At 41.4% G+C, this 23,991-nt stretch overlaps 1 protein-coding gene across 43 annotated transcripts in view; it reads right to left on the reverse strand.

Moving 5' to 3' along the window:
* The window catches only part of PEAK1 (pseudopodium enriched atypical kinase 1), a 254,072-nt gene that overhangs the window by 131,316 nt on the left and 98,765 nt on the right, over positions 1-23,991 (reverse strand). For 25 of the 43 annotated variants that reach the window (XR_010590772.1, XM_065558459.1, XM_065558419.1 and 22 more), the window contains one exon: positions 13,021-13,199. The exons of 6 other annotated variants lie outside the window; for them this stretch is intronic. The gene's annotated coding sequence lies outside the window, so the exon portion shown is untranslated. Of the gene's footprint in view, positions 1-3,823; positions 3,930-4,888; positions 7,005-13,020; positions 13,200-23,991 lie in introns of all 43 variants that reach the window. 12 more of the 43 variants (XM_065558452.1, XM_065558434.1, XM_065558451.1 and 9 more) reach the window with 5 other exon arrangements.

Below are 23,991 nucleotides of genomic sequence, written 5' to 3' on the forward strand. Positions count from 1 at the left end.
AACATAATGTACAATATTACCAGTTAAAAAAAAAATCTTTACATCGTATCAGTGGTATATAGGATAATTTTTAGATAAGGATAACTTCTCATTCTACTAGCTTGGTGCTCACATACCATTTCAACATTAGAAAATATAATTTTCACACAGCTCATTGATAATGCTTAATAGTTCAAAAAGTAAAGTGAGTCTTCATGTCCCTTGCATAAATATAAATCCACTCAGTCCAATCCTTAAAGTTATGCATGTCCAAGGTTCTATTAATAACCTGTATCAGAGGGGTAGCCGTGTTAGTCTGAATCTGTAAAAAGCAACAGAGGGTCCTGTGGCACCTTTAAGACTAACAGAAGTATTGGGAGCATAAGCTTTCGTGGGTAAGAACCTCACTTCTTCAGATGCAAGGACAGGTCCTGATAGGTTCTGAAACTAAATGTTTATATGCCCAATTTATTTCTTACCAGAGCATGCCAGCTGTAAGACTATTTTTATACTTTTCACCATTTTACATAAAGTTACCCCAAGGAAAAAAAAGACAGCTTTGGAAAAAGATCAAATAATTGACTAAACCACTGGGCTCTGGAAAGATTATTATAGATAACAGACACTCAGCGCATTTAATTCAGAATGTTTGGAAATCAAGAGTGCTAGTTTGTTAATATTGCATGAGAAAAAAATAGTGACATGCCATCACCCGAGAATGGAATTTTCTACACACTTACTTAAAAGTTTGTGAATTTGAAGTATTTTAGTATGTATGTGTGGGGATATCATTTTACACTGTTAAGGGGCTGGACATGATATTCCGAAATAGGTCTTTTTGGTCTCTGAATTTTTAAGGTTTATCTTGTTTACAACAGAAGTAGTAGAACTATTCTGTTCTTGGGCTTAATCCCACTGAGCTTTGATTTGTGCACCCATCCTGCTCATCTTGGATTCAGTTGTACATTTCATTTCAATCATGAGATGACATTTTGAACATTAAGATGCATCCTCAAAGACATAATCTATGAAAATATATAGAACTGACTTAGCAAATTTCTGCTGTGCACTCTTTTCTCACTCTGAATGGGGTATGTCCTCCTAAACCATTCTCTGAAAACTAGCAATTATTTCAGGAACATTTATTGTGCCCAAAACCTTTTTGTAAATCACAATCCTGTTCGCCTCATAAACCTCTGCCACAACAATCCCCACAGTTGATTTGCCAATGCCAAACTGGTTAGCCATGGACATGTAGCTGTCTAGGATAGCCAACTTCCAAATGGTATTAGGAACATGCTTCTGTATTGGCCTGGCCACCATCATAAGAGTGTCCGAACTCTAGTGGAAATGGGCAAGCTGGTGCACAAGCCACCAGGAAAGCCTGCTTCTTCTTGCAGAAGTTCTGGACCCACTGCTGGTCATCCCTGATTCACATGATGATGTGATCCCATCAGTCTGTTTGTATTCCTGCTCCAGCGTAGAGAGGGGAAATCTGCAGCTATGGCAACAATGGGCATGAGCAGCATCAGCTGGTTCGCAGCTGACATGTCAGTAGGCCTTTAGCAGTTAAACTACTAATGAAATGTCTTTGTGTCCCAAAACAAGACAGAGTATGAGGTAGAAAAGTTCTTCTACTGGGGCAGGATCCATATTGGCTTGGGCTGCAGATAGTATGCAGACACAAAATGGTTCAGCTGGATGTGTTTTGCTGATTAAGCCCACCCAACACACTTTTGGTCAACTCTCACAGGGCTGACAGAAAGTTCTCCCACAACCCACTATGGAGAGAGCCCCTGAGGGCTTCAGCTGGCAAGGGTGCTAGGAACCCTTCGGTATGATAGTATACGCCCATAGAAACTGAAGTTCTGACATGGGTCTGAGTAGCGCAGTATGGACATGCCAGCACAGTTGTGAAGCCTGAGTTTCCATTGAAGTGTGGACACTCAAACACAGGGTTGGAAAAATGAGTCCACAAGCCTGAGTCCCACTAAACCCAGGCTGGGCAGACATACCCTTAGATGTTAACTAGAACAGCAGCAAATTCCAAGCAACATGTATAAAAGAGGAAGAATGTACTAACAAGGCAAGTTGCTTCTTTTTCTCTCTACTTGCAAAAGGGCACACCTGGAAACTGAATTTCTAGACAGCTTCAATGCTTATGACTTTCAGGTGTCCCCATGCAATGATCTCATGCTGCACTGAGGAAAAGTTTGTCAACAGTTTATATTAAGTGGCAGCTCTCAAAGCTTTCCTTCAGGTCTATTTCAGAAAGTCTGTATCAAGCAAACATAATTTTTTTTTTAACCTGGTAAAACTGGTAAGAAAAGTTCTAGCACCATACAAGCAATGGTTACTGAGTGATAAGACACAACAAGCAGTGCATTTCTGAGCAATTACAGCCAGAACCTGGGTAGTGTTATAAAACTGTAGAGAATATCACCAATAATTTCCCCAGAAAAATCCGTGTGGGGAAGCTGATAATCTAAAGAATTTCTGTGACGGATTTTCTGTTTGCTTTGTACTTTATTTGGTCCTCATTTAAAAACTAAATAGCAAGTTAATTCCAATAATATTTATACATAGATACTCTCTCTCTCTAAACTTTTCTGTTACTGGGCTGAGTTTATAGACTATTTACTAAAGCTCATGATAATTGGAATAGCCAGCCCTAACATCATAGAAATACAACACTGATGAAATGGTAAACTCAACTTTAGCTCTTAACTTGAAAGAGTTCACTAAATGTCTTTACTGTCAGAATACGAAAAGTAATTTAATAGAACATTTGACAATTTTAGGAAATACCCACATATCTGAGATTGATAAAATGTGACCATCTGCACTGAAGCAGTAAATCAACTGGCATGATCATAAATTACATGGATTGACAATTATATATTCATCCATCTGTAAAGTGCTCTAAGTATCTAGGTACTAACGTTAGTACTGAAGTTATCGTTAGGCTGCCATTAAAATGAATGGGCAGAGATAAAATCTCAGTTGGTTCTATTGTTTATCTCATTATATATTCAAAAAGATTAAATTGTTAAAAATACCCTTGACAATAAAAAAATTCAAACTCAAATGAAAACTTGCATTCTGGAGAAAACCACAGGAAATCCATAGATTGTCAACTTTTTATCTTGTGCATTATAACCTGAGCTAATAGAAATATCTGAGAAAAAATAGATGAATTTTGACAGACTATAGCCATGTAATAAAAATGTAGTAATTTTCCAGAAATGCATACTTGCTGTGCCTTACTGCTAGTATGAAATGCAGTATATACATAAAAATAAGGGGGGAAAAATCAGATACAAGCCTTTACAGAGCATGATATCACTGACAACCAACCAGAAAGCTCTACTGTGCCTAAAGTTTCTGAAGTAATTTAACGATTTCAAATAGATAACTACATTATGAAAACGGCTGCACAATATTTTTGAAGGTATCTTGGTTACAATGACATTTGTGTTAAGGCAATGCTTGGCAGTTCTATTTTACTTCTCTTCCTCAACTACATATTTAGAAACAGCAGCTTCCTGTTCTCTCACTTTCCTTTTAATATTAGCAAACGTGCCAAACCAGAGGCATGTTTTATATAACTTCCTAAATGCCATTTCATAATTGGGAGAAGAAGGGAGTTAATATAACCTCTCTGATTTACAACTGGTGTCAGAAAACAGCAGAGACACTGTAGGCTGCAACTCTCTTTTGTACGTCTGGATAACATGTTTCTATGGCAACTGCATACACAATATTTTTTTCCATAACACAGTCATTCTCATGCTTTATACTAAATCACTGCTGTTTGCTGTAGTGTCGGGGGAGGAAAAAATACCTTTTTCAGCCTTCGAATTGATCAAGGATTCTCTTAATTAGCAGCATCTGAAGTAAGGGTTGAAAAGAGTTTTTTCCCTGGAAATGCACCCCTTGTCAATACCACACTATGTAAAAGGAGGTTGAGAAAGAATGAAATTCAGCTTGAAAGTAGTAAAATCTAATCAATACAAACACAAAATTCTTCTTTAAAAAATGAAAGCATACAAGGTTTAGTATTCCAGGTTTAATACAATGGGTATTAAAGAAGGATGAATGTATAAAAAAGAAACAAAAAAAACCCAAGGCTTATGAGGCCTGAAGCTCTAACTATTCATATACCTGCTACCTGATCACTAAAGAAGTCTATTGTGAGAGAAAAATGGGAAGCTTCTATGGAGCATCCCTGTCCTTATAAAGTTCCTTAGTTGCCAATCTTGGAATTATACTAGTCTGATTCCTTGGGGGTGGGGTGGGGAGGGAGAGAAATATTAGGAATAGATGGCCATTCAAAGCAAATAAATAAAAGATCATTAATTTGGATCAAATGGTAGTTAAGCCTTCCTTCTAAAAGGAAAACCCATGAGATTTCTTTGCTTCTATCTCCTATTTCAGGATTGTAGTCTTCAACAGAGACCACCAATTGCTTTTAAGCACAGATTTTGTACCATTTTGGATTCTAGCTGGAAGTTTTAGATGTCCTTATTGCTACAGAACACAATATTCTTCCTTAAAATCAGGAAGTTATGGAAATAATTTCAAAGTAAGGTTCATGATGACATCCTTTTTTACACGTTTTAGGAAGATAAAGGTTATCCTAAACAACCGTCTTTAAACAACCTGGACTTCTTCAATACGTAGAACTCTGACTCAAACCTATCCACAGAATGTTCTGACGACACATTCATCCTTCCAAATCCTTAATACTCACTAACTATATATTGTTTTCTGGAATCTCTTCCCAAAATATTGGCAAGTATCACATGATTAAAAAGCCTGGACAGAAAGGTACAGCAGGCAAACTGCAGAGAATACACATTAAAAAAACAAACAAAAACTAGTGGGTTGTTTCCTCATTCATCCTTACCCAAGTTTATGAAGTCTTGCTTAATGCACACAGTGCTAATTTATTACTTCTAAGAAGCTATAAAACCTCAGAAAATGTACAATTAAAAAGTCACTGAGACTATTAAACAGGGTGAGAATTGAAGATTATTGTGGAATTTATATTTATTCTGCTGTGCTGAATTGTAATTTCAGAGAGACACTCAAGGCTAGCAATGGTTGCAACAAAAACGTGGGTGCCGAAGGGTCTGTTGTGATGTAGTTTTGGGAAGTCTGACTCAGTGTTCAATCCACTTCTTTATTTTGTAACAAAGCAGCAATAAAAAAAAATCAACAAAACACAGGCAAGAATTTTATTATGAATTTAGTTCTACTATCCTCTTTTCAAAATAATTATTTTTTTGGAACAAAGAAGATCAACCAACTTTTTAAAATGAAAACCAGTGTTTTCCCCCAAGTGAACAGTGAAAGTGAAATCACTACTTGAGGACATAAAGACTACTGTCTTATCACAAAAAATAAACTCTTCGGCTTGATATGCAGCAGCACAGCACAATCTGGATGTATAAACACAGCGGCCTTTGGCTAGCACAGCAATACTGCATGTTTTGAACCCTACAAAAATTTATGAAATGCTTTTTCCATTTTGTCTTGCCAATGTCTGTCCTGCTGATTTTAAGTTACTTTTCCAGAGGCAGCCATTTCATTTAAAAGAAAGGAATCACCATCTTTCTCCTTATCAGATGAAAATATATATATATGCTATGGTATGATATTTAACACAACTGTGAGAGGGCAGTTTTCATATGTTCAGCATAAAAATGAAATAATGGCTAGGTCACAGAGCAAGCCAGAGAGCAATAGCCCACTGTGGAAATGAATACAATTTACAATAGGACCCTTTATAAATATTTCCTTTTTATTATGACTTAATCTGACAATATTTCCATTTATGAATCACCTTCTTCAGGAGTTTATTTCTCAGCTGGAAAAGTCTGTTTAGGGCTGAAAACTGGCAACCAAGGTCTCAGCTCATACTAATGACCTTTTCTCAAAAATAAAATTTGAATTCAATCTGTTCAACTACTCTTCAGATAAAAGATGTCCAAAATTGTTGATTTTGACCATTGAGGTTGAAAAAATTAATTATTTTTTCTATGTTAAAACAATATTAAGAATGTGGCAGAATTGGATATAAACCAAGAAATTAAGACTGTTGTGGGTATATATTGAAGTGTAAAGGGAAATGCACACTTTTATTCAACACCATCCAAAAAGTAGTTATTTGTATTTTTTTTTTAAACTATTTAAAAGCCACCAGAAATCAATGGACTTGAAGCTTTCGGTACTAGAGAAAAAAAGCATCTCCTCTTTCCTTCCATCTTTTGAAGAAAGGATGAAGGGGACAATACATTTGGGAGTGGAGAGGGGGGAAAACGGTTGAATTCCTAATTTCCTGCCCAAACAACCTTGACAGCAACTATCTATTATACCCCACGACAATATTTACCACTGCATCTAATAATGAAGTAGCATGTTTGCTTGATGTATCTGCTAAAATGTCAAATGCTAAATAATTAACATTAGGCTTCAGAGCCAACATCCCATTGAGATGAATTAGGCATTTCATACATCTAAGAGCTATTGTTTCTGTCTGCAGATTCAAGTAGAACATCATTGCATTGGTTGACATTTGTTTCATATTTTGAAGATTTTCCTCACAACTGCACGGCTAGAAACTATATTTTAAAATGTAATCTTAAATCTGGAGTACAATTATGCAGGAAATTTAAAAAAGGACAATTATGTTGCCATTAATGAGGCCACAATCACATTTTATATTGGGTTCCTAGTTTTATTTATTTTTTAAGTACTGATGATAACCTTTCCTTTTCTGCAACTTAGAAATTGCTACTTATGAAATGAGCAACAACTGGAGTTCAGACATGATGGTGCATAAAATAAGTAGGTTATTGCAAAGGTCAGCCTATGTGACTTCTAACATTTTCAGATAATGTAAGAAAAAAAACAGGGCTTTGGAGCTGTGCTCCGGCTCCGCTCCAGCTCCAGGCAAAAACCTGCAGCTCCACTGCTCCGGAGATGCTCCGCGCTCCAGCTCCGGGCTCCGCGCCAAAGCCCTGGAAAAAAAATACATTTTATGCTGTATTGTCCCTTCCTTATCCTGAGTGGTGGTGTGCATACTTTCACAGAACTGTCTCCTATTTTCCACCCTAACGCAGACTGTATTTCAGAAATGGGCAAAAAGGTCTTCTAGCTTTTCTTTCATAGCACACCACCATTTATGGCTGAGATAGCCTCTTATCTCTTCTTCACCAAGCACGTATCCTGCTCTCCTCCGCAAATTGCTCCTTAAACTCAACTTTTGTTATGCAGCTTGGCAATGTTAATCTTATTTATTGTCTTATATAGCAGTTCCATTGAGAATGAAGATGCCATGTAAATGTAAAATTATTATAAGAGAGAGAAAAAGAAAGGTCTGACAAGTAGCTATGACTGTTCCTTCTCGTCCTGAAAAAAAATCTACTGTAAGGCCATCAATGATTCTTCACATAAAAACACACACACACATATATATATATATATATATATATATATATATATATATATATATATATATATATATATATATATATATATATATATATATATATATATATATATATATATATACACACACACAAACACACACACACACACACAGTAAATATTTTAAAAAAGCTTTTTCGGTCAAATCAGATTCTGCTTCAGCCCCAACATGTTTTATGTGTTCCTTCCTCATTCTATGTGCCAAGTCAAAGAGAGGAAACAAAAGCTGGGGTTGTTTCCAGGAGAAAAAAGCGCTGCAGGAATCTATGGGTAGTTTCCTCTCATGTACACAAACCAACACTTCTATAGGAAGATTCATATAATACATGTGTGTCAAAATGGTTAATCTTCAATATATACAGAGGAGAGCATCCCTGGGACAAAAGAGGAAAAAAAGGTTTGTGTATCTAGGATTGCTAATATTTGCAAAATGGCTGTCTCCATGGCTAAATAATTGTGTAGATGGAAAAACAACAAGGAGTCCTTGTGGCACCTTAGAGACTAACAAATTTATTTGGTCATAAGCTTTCATGGGCTAGAACCCACTTCATCAGTTTGTTAGTCTCTAAGGTGCCACAAGGACTCCTCTTTGTTTTTGCTGATACAGACTAACACGGCTACCATTCTGAAACCTGTGTAGATGGAGACCAAATCAGTTTGTCCAATAAAGGCGTTGCCCAGCGGTCTACAACCTTTCTTTGTTACTGAGAAGGTGGTGGTTTTCCTCCTCTTAATAGATTATTTTCCCTTATTCTGGTCTTCCTTCCTGATGATAAATTGACTTTTATTATTCTAACCGATTGAACATTAATTTAGAAGCTTTATTACTCATTTAGATTTTACTCAGTGACTTCAAGCGGAAAAAATGTGTTCTAAAGCCGAGAGAGAACCCTCCCATACAACATGTTCCCTGAGCCAAGAGAACCCTCCCATACAACATCCTCCAGCTGTTCTCAAATAGGGAAAGAATTTGCCCATGTGGCATCCTTAGGCACTTCCCACAAAAGTCAGCCCAAAGTTTGTCTAGCTGAGAGGGAGTCTCCCCAAACGGCAACCCCTGGCTCTTCTATACCCAAGGGAGATCTCCTCCCACACAGTTTCATCCAGCATTTCCTGAGACAAAACAACCCCTCCTTATACAGCCCGGTAGGGTCTTCCTGAGCCAAGAGACAATGCTCTCACATGGCATCCTCTGGCTATTCCTGTTCCACCAACACGGTTATTAACTTTTATTAGTAAAGAAAAATCTAATTTGATACAAGCTACCAGAATGATTTTCCCCCCAGCTAAAGTCCTTCACAACCAAATGCATTTTTAAATGCTTACACAATGCAAGCTTAAAATACAATGGTTGAACTGCAGGCAGCAATGGCATAAACACAGACATAAATAGGCTCCTCTGATGGCCAGAATGCTTCAAGTCCTTTACTATGTTACTCTGACATGCCTTCAGTTACAGACTCAAGTTTGCATTCACATGCTCCCTTGTTCAATAAAACATGTCAGCGTGGTCATTTTTTCTTTTTTTATAGGAAAATACATGTGGGCTTGTGATTTACATCATCATAACCTCCCACTCTGATATTTTTGGGGACATACTATTTTTAATATGGCCTCTAAAATTAATAAGCGCTCTAATTTGCCATAGCTCTGCACTTTGGGCAAATGAGGGTATTAAAAGTTGAGCTAGTTTCTCATCTTGCTCTTTTTAGAAGCGTAAATTAAACAGAACTTAGCCTTTATAAAGATCTCCTCTTTCTTTTTGCAGCTGAGGCACCAGATGGGAAAAGGACAGGAAATATTTTTTTTAAAAATTATTTCAATTAAAAAGAGAAATGACTTACACCTCATTCCTTTCTGAGCTACAGTTATCTGTGCAGATCAATGGGAATGTCATACACAAAATATAAAGCAACAGAGGGTCCTGTGGCACCTTTGAGACTAACAGAAGTACTGGGAGCATAAGCTTTCGTGGGTAAGAACCTCACTTCTTCAGATGCAAGTCTTGCATCTGAAGAAGTGAGGTTCTTACCCACGAAAGCTTATGCTCCCAGTACTTCTGTTAGTCTCAAAGGTGCCACAGGACCCTCTGTTGCTTTTTTACAGATTCAGACTAACACGGCTACCCCTCTGATACTTGACAAAATATAAAAGTACAAATTTTGGAAGGGAGTTCAAAGTCAGCCACAGCCACATGGACTCCCAGAGGCTCTCCTACTTTTCAAAATAAACAAATACATACATACATACATACAAGTTTTGAACTAGAGAACTTTTTTAACGAACAGAGGAAACAAGTTAGGGAAAGGCCTCGGTGAACTGTTGGGCTGATGCATCATTTGGTCAAAGCCATGAAATTTACTGTGGAATTTTCCAAAGTGCACAGCGCTGGCCTAACTCTTGTTCTCTGACACCAAAGGGAGCTTTACCATTAATTTCAATGGAAACAATTACAATTAATGCTAGGATTTTTCAAAATCCCACCCTCTGTGCTTGTCTATGCAGTACATTAGTCCACACCAGTGGGGTGAACATTCTAATAAGCACCAGTTCGTCGTACACTAACTGGCCAGTATAAACCCCGCTGGCACTCAAAGTTCCCCAGTAAGTATTAATGTAGTCATGTTTCAAAAAGTACTACATTAACATGCACTAGGGAACTTTAAATGTGCACCAGCAGGATCTACATGGGCTAGTTAGTGCACGACATGCTGGTGCACATTAGACTTTACACTCCACTAATGCAGACTAGCGGACCTTGTAGACAAGCCCTTAAACTACAAAATTCAGAGAAAGTATGAAGAGACTGCACAGTGGCAACCCTGAAAACTCCCCCACTGCGGTTTCAACTCACTCAGCCAATGATGCATGAGTGCAGTGAGCACCTGTGTCTGACTAGGCATGGGAGCACAACTATCTTTGTAAGACTCAGAAATGCAGGCTCCAATTATTCTATCAAAATCAAAACCTTTCCCCCTTAAAAATATAACAGAAAAACTCTCTAACTTCTAGGGTCCTGTGCAAATAAAAAGCATTTATTGCACTATGAATATTTAACAGCACCCGTATCTTCCTTTCAAACCAGGGTAAATTGGTCCAAGTCACTTTTTATAGTAAAATAGTGCACCTGTATATCAGTGTAGCCACACTGATCCACAGCAAAATCCCCATCACAGACAAGCCATAGATTATGGATGCCTTTAACCCGGTGAATGACCAAAATAAAGAAGTATGAGCACGAAAGCAAAGCTATCTTGGGTTGAGATTATTGCCACTAAAAAAAAAAAAAAAAGTCACTCTTCAGGACAATATGGAATGGGAAGAATACTAAGCTGTTCAAAAGAAGGTCTGCACAGGGCTTTGAGAACTGAATAAAAGCTCCAAGGAGGAGAGAGATCATCTGAGAGACCTAAGATGAGGTTGTCTTTTTTACATTGGCTTGGAAAACTGAAAGACTTTTTCACCTTTTGGTTCCTGGTTCAAATCTCACTCAGTTTGACAGGGATAAAGAGATTACAATATGACAGCTGTTTGGTGGCGTTCAGTATAAGAAATTAGTAGCGTCAGTCCAGTTTTGAAAAGAGTTAGAGAAGATGTGAGATAATCAGATTTCTCATGCTGTGCTTATATATTTATTAACTGTAGACAGCAGTTTCTGACAGAATTTGCCATACTGTGAATTCTATAAGTACTTGTATTGTCAGTTGCCTTGCGTGTTTGTGGGTTCTTTCCGTGTGCTTTCCCAAAGCTGCACAGATAGCTGGTTCAGCAGACCTTGATAGTATTAAGTGCTGGAGGCTGAAATGTTGTCACCTCAGTAGCACTGCTTAGGCGTGTCCGTCCTTGAATCTTCAATGTTATTAGTAGACAGAGCAGCATGTTAGTTCAGCAGCCTTCGATGTTACTCAAAGAAAGATCACAGGCACAGCTCATTAACAAAGACACGTGGCCAGGTTTATTGCCCTCAAGACACAGTCCTAGAGCCCTGGCTTTGTGGTTACAGGTACGCTAACATGACTGCCCTGTGGCAAGGAACGGCTCAGTCAGTGGTGGAATTTTCCACTGCCCCCTTGGCTGAACAAAGAATTAAGGCGAAGTATCCCAACATTTATAGGCTGAGACAAACAACTAACATACACAACTTACACACCACCTTATGTATTTCATGACATCTTTTTGTTACCTCCCCTTGTTGCTTATATCTTTAACAAAATATCCCTATTCATTATTTCATCAAACCATCTCATCTTGTACTAGATTGGGGTGTATCTGTACTAGCTAGATTATATTTATGTAAATAGTACCTAGTACACTAGTAACAACTTTGCCAAGTTCATGTACTAAATAGTGAAATTCTAAGCATCTACTTTAATACATGGCCTGATTTTGGTTCACAGCCTCTGGTTCAGGCCTCAGATCTTGCACCAGGCCCAGTTCTCCAGGCTCCCTCTACTACAACTTCAATCTTGCTTTGTACACTTTAGGACACCTCAACAAATAACTAAAGATTCACAAAAAAGCTAATACCTGTGGATGACTAATGGGAATAGGAAAGCCAAAAGATAATCCTCCCAATGTTAATAGAACAATGAAAATATTCTTTGTACATTTTCTGAAATGTACAACTTGTCTGTTCATATGACTGAAGAAGGGCAGTGATTGGAAGATATTTGAGAGCTGTTTATGAACACAAACAGCCAAGTTCTTCTTCCTCCAAAGAACTACATTAAGAATTTTATCTGTATTGGAATAACATTTAAGAGACAAACTTATGTTTTTATATTGTTGTTCAGCACATATGTTTGATATAAAGTAGTCCTTGAGACAGTTGTAATCATAGTTAATATTTTAGATACATCAAGTCCGACAAGGAGTGAAAGCAGGAAGAACAGGATAAAAAAAGACAGGAAGTCAAGTGGAAAGGAATGAGAAGGAAAGAAGATAACAGGAGGGAGGAATTTTCATAGGAGGTAATGCTCAAACTGGGGAAAGAAAAGAGAGGGAAAGAAAGTGACAACAAAACAGGAAACTGGGTAAATAGAGGAAAACGGGAGGTGGAGAGAGAAAAATACAGTGGGTTCATATTCCTTGCCACAGTTACCATGTTCTTTGGATTGTGTTATTGAAAGAATCTTAAAAAGTTATTTGTGAAATAAATGGAAATAGGAACAAAAAAATGCACATGTGGCTATTACTGTACAGTCGTTTCATTAGATGTAGTTAGTTGAAAGCCATAGTTACTTATGGGGTAAGATCAAGCCTTTATCTTCATTTTCCTATCCCAAAGGAAGAAGAAAAAGGGCAAAAACAATATGGGTTTTTTATAAGCCACAAACTTAAAAAATATCAGCTTTTATAAAAGCTAAAACTGCAAACTTCATTGTAATACATGCAAGTTGTAAAATTACAGATTTATCTAGAATTTAGCTGTTGTAAGATTACTATATTTAAACCTAACTGGTATAAGAAGAAAATCCTTTACAATCTGTACAAGTTATCTTAGGAGGCTACACCAGAGAAATAAAATGATGGAAGAATTAAGGTTACCATTTAGGTCTGAAGCATTTCATCCATTTCGGTGCCAAAGGTGGCTTTGTAAAACCTTCTGTAGCAGCTGGCACTAAATCCCTTTGCAAATTCAAAGCACTTCCAATTTCTCCAAGACTGATTTCCTTTTTCTTTTCACCCCTTTTTTCTTGCAACTACAGATCAGACAGTAATGTTTTCTGCAAAAGAAAGATGAAATGGTAACTCTGCTATAGTTTAAACAAGTTTCAAATATGATCTAATAAATTTTCCCTTCCCCTTGCACCCTCCTAATCTTTCATATTCTGCAATGAATACTTGAACTGAGACCTCTACTTAATCGTATTCATTTGGAATTGGCCTCTCTTTCCAAGGTGTAAGGCCTGAACAGATTTTTGGATAGGGCTATACAAATCTCCCCATACTACACCCTAGTATCAAATGACCACCAAGAATAAGAATAGCACTTGGGCAGTTGTTGCTTTATGTTTTTCTAATTTGCTTTAGTTTCCTTTCTGAAGGCTGCTTAATCATGCACAGGCCTTCATTTTATCAGACAAATCAGATCATTGTAACATTTAATTTTTCTGTTACCAAAAAAACAGAAACAAAAAAGTTAGAATATGAACACAGTCAAAACACTTAATTTTGAAATATTTTTACGAAGTTTAATTTGTGCTATAAATTGTGAACACATTTTAAAACATTGTTTTGGGTAATTTATACCACAGAACTAAATTTAGGAAAAATAGTTCTGCAATTGGTATTATCAGGTGTACAGAGTTAGGAAGAGATACAGTATTCATTTAAATTTATATTTTTAAAAAATAGACCACAGATTAACTGAATAAGTTAATTAACCTACTTATTAACAGTTCGTTTGAACTACTGTACTGCTTCCATATGTGTGTCTATGCATTACTATCTCGTTCTCATTTGCCTACACACTATATCAAATGCAGTGTCTAATCAGGAAAGCTGGATCACTCCTTCCCCTGCTACAAACCAAACAGGATTTGAGAAAATATGTTTGTTTTTATGGACTCACAAGGGTGAAGGTACTTAAAAATGAGTTTCATCAGTCAGACAATTGTTGAATATGCAAGATGCCTTAGGTGGTGTAAAGGGATCATTTTCTCCTCTCAATTCCTTTCTTGATCTCTCCCCAACTCTTCTTTCTAATATGGGAATGCAGTAATTTCCAATTCTGGGTGCACAAACGAGTAGTGGTACTTCAGGTGTTGCAGCTGGAACACTAGGTACTCTTTAATTATAAGCTTCTTTTGGGCATCCTAAATGCACTGGTGCTGCCTATCTTTTGTTCACCTGCACCTGCTATTAACTCAGAGAGGAACATGAAATCCAAGCCCCAGCCTTGCAACAAGACAGCTGACAAGTCAAGGAGAAGGGTAGAGTATTGGTTCTGATCTTTAGCTAGGAGGAGGTAATTAGAGACTTTGGCAAGTGTGGTATCAGTGTAGCACACAGAGTGGAAGCCAGACTGGAGAGGTTCTAGGATGGAATTGGAGGAGAGGAACTCCAGAAAGTAATTGTAGACAGTGCATTCCGTCAGCTTTCGGATGACAGAGGGAAGAGACAGTAGTTGGAGTCAAGTGGGGTCAAGGATAAGTGATTGTTTTTAAGAGGAGAGAGGCTAATCCTTTCCTTGTGAGGAGAAAAAGCCAAAATAGAATTAAGCAACAAAGAGTTTTGGTATTAACATTTGTAGAATCTTACCGTATATCCAGTGAGAGGAAATAATCAGCAAACACAAAATGAAAAGAGGCAGGAGGAATTTACAGAAGCTTATACATTTATTTTAATAAATACAGTATACTAAGTCACTTATCTAGCACTTTTAACTGTCAGACTGTTATACAAACATTAACTATTCCTTGTGAAAGCTATGTGGAAAATTTAATCACAATTTTACAGATGAAGTTATTGAGGTGACAATATTAACTGACTTTTCCAAAGCCACAGGAGAACATGGTCATTGTCAAAACAGGAACTGATATTTAGGTGTTCTTGACGTCTAGTCCTGTTCTCAGACAAGAAGGTCACGATGCCTATGTGTGTCAAAGCAGAGGAGATGGAGGCAAAGTTGAAAATAACAGTCTTGCAAACCCTACATGTTAAAAAACAAAACAACAAAAACACGAGGCACAGCCCCACCCCAAAAATCACGAGTTTGACTTAAAATCACGAGATTGAAAAAAATGTGTGTGGGGGGGGCGGGGGTCAGATTTGTCTTCTGTCTTTTGACCTTTTAGGGTGCTCTCGGCTCATATTTTCAAGCTTCCCTCCACAACCACAAGGTCTAGAAAATTACTTGGTTTTAAATGAAAGCCAAGGTTCTGATGAAGTCCTGTTGTAGTTGAGCAGCCAATGGGACACTGCTAAATGAAAGTAATGGTTACAGAATTGGATAGTGTGCGGAAAATATGAAATGGGAATTGAAACATGGGAATTGAAACATGAAAATTGAACCCCAAAATTGTGATTTCAGAAGGAAAGTCCAACCTTTCATCCAGATTTTGTGCATCAAAAAACTGCTGTTTAAAGTTGAGCTGCTAAGGCCTGGTCTACACTAGCAGGTTATGTCGAATTTAGCAGCGCTAAATTGAATTAACTCTGCACCCGTCCACACAATAAAGCTATTTAGTTCGACATAGAGGTCTCCTAAATTCGACTTCTGTACTCCTCCCCAACGAGGGGAGTAGCGCTAAATTCGACATGGCCATGTCGAATTAGGGTAGGTGTGGATGGAAATCGACACTAATAGCTCCGGGAGCTATCCCACAGTGCACCACTCTGTTGACGCTCTGGACAGCAGTCCGAGCTCGGATGCTCTGACCAGACACACAGGAAAAGCCCCGGGAAAATTTGAATTCCTTTTCCTGTCTGGTCAGTTTGAATCTCATTTCCTGTTTGGACATCGTGGCGAGCTCAGCAGCACTGGCAACGATGCAGAGCTCTCCAGCAGAGATGGCCATGCAATCTCAGAATAGAAAGAGGGCCCCGGCATGGACTGATCGGGAAGTCTTGGATCTGATCGCTGTGTGGGGCGATGAGTCCGTGCTTTCCGAGCTGCGATCCAAAAGATGCAATGCAAAGATCTACGAGAAGATCTCCAAAGCCATGACAGAGAGAGGATACAGCCGGGATGCAACGCAGTGCCGCGTGAAAATCAAGGAGCTGAGACAAGGCTACCAGAAGACCAAAGAGGCAAACGGACGCTCCGGATCCCATCCCCGGACATCCCGTTTCTACGAGGCACTGCATTCCATCCTAGGTGCGGCCGCCACCACTACCCCACCACTGACCGTGGACTCTGAGGATGGGATATTGTCCATGCCTGCTTCCTCTGAGATGGTAGTGGACGGGGAAGAAGAGGAAGGAGATGAGGAGGACGAGGCAGTCGACAGCGCTTACAACGCTGATTTCCCAGACAGCCAGGATCTCTTCATCACCCTCACAGAGATCCCGTGCCAACCGTCCCCAGGCGTTAACCTGGACCCAGAATCAGGGGAAGGATCAGCCGGTAAGTGGTTTAAACATGTAAACATTTATTTATAAAAGAATATAAATATTAACTGTGGCTTTTTCATGATTAGATTGTCCTAGGCACTTAAAGTTCTAGTCTTTGGCAGTGCAACTGCTGCAAAAAAATCTAACAATGTCCGGTAAATCTTGATTGGTTTGCCCTAGGCGCTGTACTGTTTAGCCCTTGCCAGTGCAGCTACAGTAAAATTCGGTCAATATATCCGGGGATAGAGCAGAAATCCTCATGGGACATCTCCATGAAGCTCTCCTGGAGGTAATTGGAAAGCCTTTGCATGAGGTTCCTTGGGAGAGCGGCCTTGTTGTGTCCTCTGTAGTAGGAAACGTTTCCGCGCCAGGCTACCATCAAGTACTCCGGGATCATTGCCTTGCACAGCATGGCGGCATACGGCCCTGGTCTTTGGAGGCTTTCCCGAAGCATGCGTTCTTTCTCGCTGTCAGAAATACGCATCAGAGTGATGTCGCTCATGGTGACCTGCTTTGAATTAGGGCAATGTTAGTATTGGGACTGCTTCCCTGTTCCTTTACAGAACTGTAACCGCCGGTTTACAGCCATGCGGTGGAGGCGGGAGAGGGGCAGCATAGAGGGATCTTTCCCGGGGACAGCCGCGAGGGGGTGGGACAGGGGCAGAGTTAATGCTTGCCGGATTGCTGGCAGCAGGAACTGGCCAACGCTAGGAGCATTGCTTTGAACGTGAAAGTAGGGCAGTGCTATTATGAAAGTTTTAAGCTGCCACAAGTCTACGGCTTACCATGTCAGGCCGCTACCCAAATTCTGCTGTGCTGTTCCGATTCTGTGATCTGCACTGCAGGACCCCAGGGACTGAATGCGAAGGCCGAAAATTCGACCTTGTCCTGAGTGCGCATGTGATAGGTGCTGTGAATGGTCTTTTTCACAGAGAAAGACTATTTTCTTTGTTCACCCAAAAATTTATCTTTCTGAGGAATTCACTCCCTTTTTCCCATCCCACAGCTGTGGCTGTCTCCTGACCTACCCTGTCATCAGACTCCCAGAGGCGGTCGCAGATTAGGCGTAGACAGGAAAGGACACGGGACGACATGTTCTCAGAACTTATGGGCTGCTCCCGAGCTGAGTCAACACTGCAGAGTCAGTGGAGGGAGAACTTGTCCCAAATCACACATGGAACGGGAGGAGAGGTGGCGGCAGGAAGACCAGCAGGCGACTCAAACACTGCTTGGACTAATGAGGGAGCAAACGGACACACTCCGGCGCCTTGTGGATGTTCTGCAGGACCGGAGGCAGGAGGACAGAGCCCCGCTGCAGTCGATCTGTAACCACCGTCCCCCGCCACCAAGTCCCATACCCCCCTCACCGAAAGTACCAAGAAGGAGGGGCTGCAGAGCCCGTGAAAACTGTCACTCTACCCCTGCAGACTGCTCAAGTGGCAGAAGGCTGTCATTCCCCAAAATTTGATAAGTCCTTTCCTTCCTCCATCACCCAAGCCCCCATCCCAGTTTCATTGTCCATTTGCTAATAAAAAATACGTTTCTGTTAATTGCTGTTTCCATCATGTTTTTTTAGAGGACAGTCTGTTTTAAGGGGGGGAAAGGTGGTTGGTACAGACACGGGGGCAGGTTCAGCAGCAGGTCACACACACAGTGCAGTCACTAGGCACCCTGGTCAGTCTGGGAGGTGGTTTTCATTGTCTGTGGGGGGGGAGGGGGGGCATGAGACTTTGTGGCGGGGGAGGGCGGTTACAGATCTTATGCAGCGGTCCTTATCCTGGATCACAGAGCCACGCAGCAGGGAATCTGTAACCGTCCTCCCCCTGCCACAAAGTCACATAGCCCCCACACACAGAGTCCCGAACAGGAGGGGTGGCAGGCTCCGTTCAAACAATCAGTCCGCCAGTGCGGACCACTGTAGAAGAAGGAGCCTGGCATTCCTCGAGTTTAGAAGCGTCCTTTGCATGAGTACACTACACCCGCTCCCCACCACAGTCTGCGTCCCAGTTTCAACACTTTACCGCGAAAACAGTAATTTTATTTTTAAATGTGTGTTGGAAGGGGGGGGAAGGGGGTGAACAGGGTATGAAACTGGAGAGGATTGTGAACAGTCACTGGGTAAAGAAACGGGGGCAGGTTCAGCTTCTCTGTAAACCAACAAAATTGTCACAGGTTACCCTGCTCACTCAGGAACCTAGCTTTCAAAGCCTCCCGGATGCACAGCGCGTCCCGCTGGGCTCTTCTAATCGCACGGCTGTCTGGCTGGGCGTAATCAGCAGCCAGGCAATTTGCCTCAACCTCCCACCCCGCCATAAAGGTCTCCCCCTTGCTCTCACAGAGATTGTGGAGCACACAGCAAGCTGCAATAACAATGGGGATATTGGTTTCGCTGAGATCGGAGCGAGTCAATAAGCTTCTCCATCTCCCCTTGAGATGTCCAAAAGCACACTCCACCACCATTCTGCCCTTGCTCAGACGGTAGTTGAAGAGTTCCTTTTCACTGTCCAGGGTGCCTGTATAGGGCTTCATGAGCCATGGCATTAGCGGGTAGGCTGGGTCCCCGAGGATCACTATAGGCATCTCCACATCCCCAACAGTTATTTTGTGGTCCGGGAAGTAAGTACCTTCCTGCAGCCGTGTAAACAGACCAGAGTTCTTGAAAACACGAGCGTCATGAACCTTGCCCGGCCATCCGACGTAGATGTTGGTAAAACGTCCTCTGTGGTCCACCAGTGCTTGCAGCACCATGGAAAAGTAGCCCTTTCGATTAATGTACTGGCTGGCCTGGTGGTCCGGTCCCAAGATAGGGATGTGAGTTCCATCTATGGCCCCACCGCAGTTTGGGAATCCCATCGCTGCGAAGCCATCTATGATCACCTCCACGTTTCCCAGGGTCACTACCTTTGACAGCAGTACATCAACGATTGCCTTGGCTACTTGCATCACAACAACCCCCACGGTAGATTTGCCCACGCCAAAGTGGTTCGCGACTGACCGGTAGCTGTCTGGCGTGGCAAGTTTCCAGAGGGCTATGGCCACTCGCTTCTGGACAGTCAGGGCTACTCGCATCCGGGTGTCCTTGCGCTTCAGGGCAGGGGACAGCAACTCACAAAGTTCAAGGAAAGTTCCCTTCCGCATGCGAAAGTTTCTCAGCCACTGGGATTCATCCCAGACCTGCAGCACTATGCGGTCCCACCAGTCAGTGCTTGTTTCACGTGCCCAGAATCGCCGTTCCACGGCATCAGCATGACCCATTACCACCATGATGTCCACTGCGCGGGGTCCCGTGCTTTGTGACAGGTCTGTGCCACTCTCAGACTTCATGTCCTCATCGCGCTGCCGTAGCCTCCTCGCCCGATTTCTCACCATCTGCCTCTGGAAAAGGTGGCTGATAAGGTGCGAGGTGTTGACAATGGCCATAACTGCAGCGATGGTCGCAGCGGGCTCCATGCTCACAGTGCTGTGGCGCCCGCGCTGTCACTCAGCAGAAAAGTGCGCGAACTGATTGCCCGCCGGCGCTTTCAGGGAGGGAGGGCGGGAGTGACGGCTGGATGACGACAGTTACCCAAAACCACCCTCGACACATTTTTTCCCCCTGCAGGCATTAGGGGCTCGACCCAGAATTCCAATGGGCAGCGGGGACTGCGGGAACTGTGGGATAGCTGCCCACAGTGCACCGCTTCCAATGTCGACGCTTGCCCCGTTAGTGTGGACTCACACAGTCAAATTACTGTCCTTAGTGTGGAATCACACGTTCGACTTTGTAATATCGATTCCACATATTCGATTTAAGTGACATCGAAGTACTCTCGTAGTGTAGACATACCCTAAGTATCAAAATATTAAAGAGGAAGTTACAAGAATTTGTCTGTAGAACAGTAACTGTCCCTCTATTACTGGTGATTTCCTATCATTTCTAGTTCCAACTTTCTGTCAGGTCTCCTAGTTATCTAACTGCACCTCATATCCCTTCTGGTCTCTCTGGGCACACCCCTTTGAACATAAGAATGGCAATACTGGGTCAAACCAATGGTTCACCTAGCCCAGCATTCTGTCTTCCAGCACTTATAGCAACTAAAATCACAACTTTAACAGCACTGTTAAACAATAATAGAATACCAATTTAAGTTTATTATAAATATTTTGGATGTTTTTCTATTTTTTCAAATATATTTATTTCAATTACAACAGAGAATATAAAGTATATAGTGCTCACTTTATATTATTTTTTATTACAAATACTTGCACTGTAAAAAAGTTACATAAAAGAAATAGTATTTTTCAGTTCACCTCATACAAGTCCACTCAGTCCTACTTCTTATTCAGCCAATCGCTAAGACAAACAAGTTTGTTTACATTTAGGGGAGATAATGCTGCCCGCTTCTTATTTATGACACCAGAAAGTGAGATCAGACATTCGCATGGCACTGTTGTAGCCGGCGTTGCAAGGTATTTATGTGCCAGATATGCTAAATATTTTTATGCCCCTTCATGCTTCAACTTGCAGGCTCTAAAGTTTTACATTGTTTTATTTTTGAGTGCAGTTATGTAAAAAAAAATCTACATTTGTAAGTTGCACTTTCACAATAAAGAGATCGCGCTACAGTAATTTTATGAGGTTAATATAAAAACTATTATTTTTCACTTCTTTACAATGCAAATATTTGTAATAAAGAATATAAAATGAGCACTGTACATTTTGTATTCTGTGTTGTGATTAAAATCAATATATTTAAAAAAGTAGGAAAACATTCAAAAATAGAATACATTTAAGTTGGTATTTTATTATTGTTTAATCATGCAATTAAAACTGCGATTAATTGACAGCCCTACTCTAACTATAACCACCAACTCTGCCAGCTCATTTCTAAAGCTTTCCTTCTTTTCCAGAGGTTTACCTGGTTGGGAGCATTTTGCTGACATCACACATATAACCCTACTCTCTGTCATTAACCATACTGCTATTAATTCGTCTCCTCTTCTTTTTGCCCTCATGACACTCTCCGCAACCTCTAGGCTCATGATGATACCTACTTAGGGTTGCCAACTTTCTAATTACACAAAACCGAACACACTTGCCCTGCCCCACCCCTTTTCTGAGGCCCCTGCCCCCACTCACTCCATCCCCCTCCTCTCAGTCCCTCGCTCTTTCCCACCCTCACTCACTTTCACTGGGCTGGAGCAGGGATTGGGATGTGGGCTCCAGGGTGAGGGATTCAGGGTGAAGGAGTGGGGTCCGGGCTGGGCCAAGGAGTTGAGATGTGGGAGGGGGTGTGGACTTGAGCTGGGGGGGGAGGGTTCTGGGGTGCAGGCTCTGGGAGGGAGTTAGGGTGTGGGAGGGGGCTCAGATCTGGGGCTGAGGGGTTCAGGTGCGGGAGGAGGTGTGGGCTCCAGCTGGGGGTGTGGGCTCCGGGGTGTGGGCTCTGGGAGGGAGTTAGGGTGTGGGAGGGCGCTCAGATCTGGGGCCGAGGGGTTTGGGTGCAGGAGGGGGTTAGGGCTCTGGGAGGGAGTTTGGGTGTGGGAGGGGGTTTCAACCTGGGGCAGGAGGTTGGGGTATGGGAGGAGGTTCAGGGTGCAGGCTCCAGCCAGGCAGCGCTTACCTCAGGCGGCTCCTGGAAGCCGGTGACACATCCTAGGCACAGGGGGCTCTGCGCACTGCCCACGCCCGCAGGCACCATCCCGCAGCTCCCATTGGCCGTGGCTCCCAACCAATGGGAGCTGTGGAGCAGGTGCTTGGGTGCACTGCGTGGAGCCCTGGGGCTGCCCATGCCTAGGAACTGGACATACCAGCCCTTTCTGGGAGCCACATGGAGCCAGGGCAGGCAGGGAGCCTGCCTTAGCCCCGCTGCTCCGCCAACCAGACTTTTAAGTGGCTTGGTTAGCAGTGCTAACCGTAGCCGCCAGGGTTCCTTTTTGACCAAGCGTTCAGGTCAAAAACTGGATGCCTGGCAACCCTATACCTATCGCCTTTCATTTTTCCTCCAGACCAAAACATTTTAAATTAATCTTTGAAGCTTTACTTGTCCCTCCACAGGTTACCACTCTCCTGTATGTGCTAATGAAAAATAAAAATAAATTGGTTACCACAAAAACTGAATTAGCAAGATTTTTATGGAAAAAAAATTACTGCTTAAATAAACAAACAGTATTTCTTCCTTCCTCCCACTCAACTCTAATAGACACTCAGCCTTTTTTTTGAGGAGAAAAGAAGGTCCAACATGGAATGCTACTTTTAACTACCTGAGAGATAAATCAATACAGCTGATTAAATCATTGATTACTGGGGCTTTTTCCTTCCCTGCTAATTGGCTACAGGTCATCTTTGAAAGCAACAGACTTTAAAAAAATTGAACATTTTAAGGAACCTTAGATACAAATTCCAGTCCATCCAGATGATCTGTCATTTGTGTAAGTACAGGCTGGAGTGATAGAATTTGTTGTATTAAAATAGTGAACATTGGCCTGGTCTGTGCTAGCTGGATTGATGTATTGCACTGCAAGTGCACCTTCACCATTTGTAGCATTAGTGGAAACTCTTGTTTAGACATGTTGCAAAGTTTTTTTATTGCTATTTGCATTTTTACTGCTCACAGGAGATGGTGATCGTAAAAACACTTATATACTCTCTATACTTCAGCCTTCACTCTTGATTACCACTAGTGGTTAATTATGTATCTGAATTTTGCTATTGTAAATGCAGCCAGGAATTATCTTCTACTTTCAGAAAATGCCATGAGTCTTAACTAACCTCCACTTGGACAAGCACCACAGGAAGCGAGATAAGGAGCTTGTCTGAATGCCTTTTTTGAATAACAGTACCTCAAACACAAACAATTCCTGGTGTTGGGTCTTGAACCCACAACCTCCTGGCTCAGAGACAACAGTTTCCAAATTAGTCATATTGGCATTTTTTAATATACTAAATTTAGATTAAGAATGATATTTTAAATTAAAGCTGGGAGGAACTGTGAACACTTTCCACAGAGTGCTCTGCCAAAGAAACCTAATCCCAACTTGCAGCATCTTCTAAAACTATACTCGGAGATCTCTTTCTTTGAGCAACACTACATATTATGTCAAATTGTATTGGAGCTTTGTAAAGTAGATAAATGTCCATAAATGACTGGTTGTATATAATAAGGGACTCTTGCCACCAGAGTGCCCCCCTCATTTCAGGGCTTCATTTTGAGAGCCCTATATGGTCAGCCAACTGGGTTCTGCAGTGGTTGACTTCTAGGTGACTTGACCCTCCAGCCAGGTCATAATTAAAGTTCAATCTCTTTCTGGGGTAACAAAAGTCCAGTTTAAACAACCAAACATCCAACCAACCAAGCTCCTGCTCCTCTTGGGCCTGACAGGTTTCCCGCTACCTCCCCTCCCTGGGGACTCCAGCAGTTTCTCCCAGGGCCTCGCTTTTCTTCTAGGCCCTCTTCTGGGGCAATTAAAATTAATGGGAGTTGT

Source organism: Chrysemys picta, chromosome 10 (genome assembly GCF_011386835.1).
Source record: "Chrysemys picta bellii isolate R12L10 chromosome 10, ASM1138683v2, whole genome shotgun sequence".
In the NCBI taxonomy this organism is placed as follows: domain Eukaryota; kingdom Metazoa; phylum Chordata; order Testudines; family Emydidae; genus Chrysemys; species Chrysemys picta.